The following is a 3,647-nucleotide window of genomic DNA, read 5'->3' on the forward strand; positions in this document are numbered from 1 at the left end:
AGAGCGGTTAGGAAATCTGTATTCTGCAGCTGACTCCTCCAGTGACTCCATCTGCAGGTCTGGTGAAGTCAACAAATAATTTTTATTTGTTTGCTTGGGTCCACATGTGAAAGGCGATAATGTAACGTAGAGTGGTATTTAGGTTTTCTCTTCTCCCCCAGCTTTTTGTCCTTCAGCACACAGAAACAATTTACTAAACCCACATAGACGCTGCTGAGATTCCCCTGAGCCTACCAAGCCAAACTCCACTCTCATTTAGATCTGCTGCAAAATGCTGGTTTGCAGCTCAGGTTTGGTACGTTGCTGCGTGTTGGGTGGCAGAGCTGGGATCCCCCACTGAGATGCCTCTAGCTGGGCTTTCTGATAGCTTGGGCATCCCAGGATCCCGCCATCCTCCCAGCCCTGCTGGGTCTTCTGCTGGTGGAGCCAGAGGGAAGATGTGGCTGGTCCGTGCAGCATTTGGCTCCAGGTGAGCAGATCGGTGGGCACCACCATAGAGCAGCCCCAGCAAGGGCTTTGCTCAGAGCCTTCTGGTCCTCTGCACCAAATGAAGATACGACTGAAAATCCAGGATTTGGCTGTGTCTTTGGCTTGGATCACAGCCCTTCGTTTGGAGATGAGAGTTTTCCTTCCTTAACCTGAATTAACTTTCACAGGTGACCAAGCCCCACTCTGTGGGTTGATCAGGAAAGTTGTTAAGCCTGTTTTTTTCCTCAGGAATACAGAACGCAACTTACCCATCACTGAAATTCCTGATGTTTTATTAACTAGCTCCTAAAAACTTCTAAGGCACCTAAGAAAGAAGGATCGCTGGCAGTGCTTTTTATCTACAATTAAGACAAACGCTGTTAATATCTAAAGTCCTTCTTTTTGCAGCCAGCTGTTTGATAAAGATGTTGCAAACCAGATCTCCGCTTGTTCCTTTAAGATGTGAAAAGGTCCTTTGTCAGCAATGCATTGCAGTGGAATGAGCTTTATCTTTTGTACGTAACTAGGCGCTTGGGCTTTCCTCCTTGCAGGCAAATAAAAGCCTAATTAGAGCCCTGAACACCTCTAGAAGACTTGGAGCATATGTGAAAAATGCGTTTGCTGGTCTCCTCCTAGCCCTGGTTGCTCAACCTTTTAGGAAGAGCATCTCTATAATTGGAAGCGAGGGAGTTCCTTGGGTTTCCTCTTGCTTAGAGCCAGAAGAGGTGTCATCATTGCTTGTACACAGATTTCTTCATGGATCTCAAGTATGAGAAGAGGCATTGGCTGCAGTTCTGGAGTACAAGCAGTGCTCAAGGTCACCCCAAGAAAATGGGGTATCAGTAGCTCTGCCCCAGCGGTGCAGTCGCTTTGGTGTTTCTGGAAGTGTCTGTCTGGAGACCAAATAAAACCTGCCCATTACCTGGGTAACCTAGAGCAGCCCCAGTCGTGTTTGCCCTCTGCCTTGCTGACACTGAGCAAGGAGAAAAGCCATGGTAGATGTACCCCAAATCTTGCATTCTGCACTGCCCCTTGCAAAGGGAATCACGCAAGCCCTTGCAGGCACCTGAGAACCTGCCGGTACCTAGGGGTGGCCCAAGAATCAGAGCTCGGTGAAGACTGATGTTTCAGTTGCAAATTTACATCTATCTTTTACAGGGAAGAAAAAAATCATCTTGGGTTTTGTTCAGCGCTGGTCTCATCCTGCACAGAGATGGGGCAGCTTCAAAGAGAGGGTAATTTAAGGGCTTTCTCCTCGGTCAGTGTGAGCGTCCGGGCTGGGGGGCTGCCAGCTGCATCCCTGGGTGCTGGTTAAATGATGAACTCCATCAGCATTGAAAATGCTTGCTGGTGGAATAGCAAAGCCTTTCAGTGCGGGGGCAGAGCGTTGGGTCAAAATGACCTTTAGGGGGTATATCTACGCACAGACGCATGTTAATTTTTTAAAAAAAAAAAAAAAAAAAGCTTCAGTGTGCCTGCTTGTGAGGGTAATATATTTGGGCGTGTGTTTCAAAAGCACATAACTGATTATAAAAATCACGGATGGGCTAAGTCGGTATTAAGGATGGTTGGATGACAGTGAAAAGCAGCCCTGGCACATTGCAGGGATGCTCTTGTCATGAGTAACGCCCTCACTCTCACCCGAGAGGAATTTTTCAGTGCCCAGCACAGACAAGCACTGAAATTGCCGGTTTGCAAAGTTTTCAAATCTCTCCCCAGCTGGCAGCAAATAAAGGCATTGCAAGTATTTATTGGTTTAAGGAAAAAAAAATAACCTCAAAGCTATAAAATAAATTTGACAATGAAGCTTTTTTTTTAGGGAGTCTTAACTTTCTTTATGGTTTTGTGAGTCAAATGTATTGAAACCTGGCAAAGGAAGAGGATTTAATCTACAGATGCTGTCTCTTGCTCGATGGTTTCCTGCTTCTAAAATTACTCCCAATTCTCTGGAATTGGGGCTGAAACTAGTTTCAGCTTTCGGTTTGTGGGCAGCCTACCTTACCACTTCAGCAGGCTGGATTTGCGAGGGCTGGAAGTAAGTGCTTTTAACGCTTCTTATCTTGGCTGCCCAATGCCCATTTGCCACTTTTAAAATATTTACAGCTGAATCTTTGGATTCGCTTCTTCCTCTACTCAGGAAAAGGGCTGGAGCTGCTGATGCTGAAATTTTGCTTCAGTCTTTCTTTCATTGTCCTGCCTGGGGGTTTGGAGGAGAGTGTGCCCAGGGCGAGGGATGCTGATGGTCCTGCGCCTGTCCTGCTGCTGGTCACCCCAGGACTGCGGTTTGGAGTACGGTGGCTTTTGCTGGCTGGGCAGTGGTGAGAGCCGGCTTGAGCGAAGCAATTGAATTGTGTATCTCAGTCCTTAGGTCATGCTAAACTTTCCTCCTCCGTTTTGCAAGGTGTGTTTTTGCTCCTTGGGTCTGCCTCTCTCTTGGGGCGCTTGCTGACAGCATCTCGGCGTGTGCCGTTTGTGCCCAAAGGGATGCACAAGGCCATATTTCTGTTTATTTCTGTAAATAAATAAAATATTTATGTGTTTTTAAAGGTCTGAAATAACCGTGCTAGTACGTGTCGAATGGTCCACTGTCCCTTCGGGAAGTTGCTCGGCGCTTTATATTGACCAAAGCATCACAGTCGTTACTCTCAGAATAAAGATCTTTCTTAATGGGTGATCTTTGCTTTTTCCACGAGCGCCTGCATCTGCAGGTGCTGGCGTACCGTGCACAGCAAATACTTAACCAGCTGCTGACTTAACTGTGCTGCTTCAGGGTTGCAAAGAAGCAGTGAACTGTTGGGAGACGCGACGTTGCTAAAGCCAGCAAAGCAAGAGTTACCTGCTCAGCTCCCGAATCCTTTGCATTACTTTGAGGGGCTCTGCAGAGCCGAAGGTGTCGACAGGCTGTTTTCTTGGGCTCCCATCTGCTGAGCAGCGTTATGTGGATTAATATTGAGGAACTTGTAGTGAAATTTGTCTCACGCCACGAAAATGTAAAGCCTCTGAAGCTGGCTGGCATCCCAAGGCTGTGAGAGGCCCTTGGAGGGGCCGGTCGGTGAAGGTGGCAGGATTTGCACTGTCCCAAAGCTGTGCATGGGACATGATCTGAAGGGTTTGTAATTAAGTTTTAATCATCTCCAGGCTGGTCTGGTTGCTGATTTCCGACAGCAGACAAAACCAGC

This window comes from Egretta garzetta, unplaced genomic scaffold, assembly GCF_000687185.1.
Source record: "Egretta garzetta isolate BGI_Z169 unplaced genomic scaffold, ASM68718v1 scaffold50, whole genome shotgun sequence".
NCBI classification, from domain to species: Eukaryota; Metazoa; Chordata; class Aves; order Pelecaniformes; family Ardeidae; genus Egretta; species Egretta garzetta.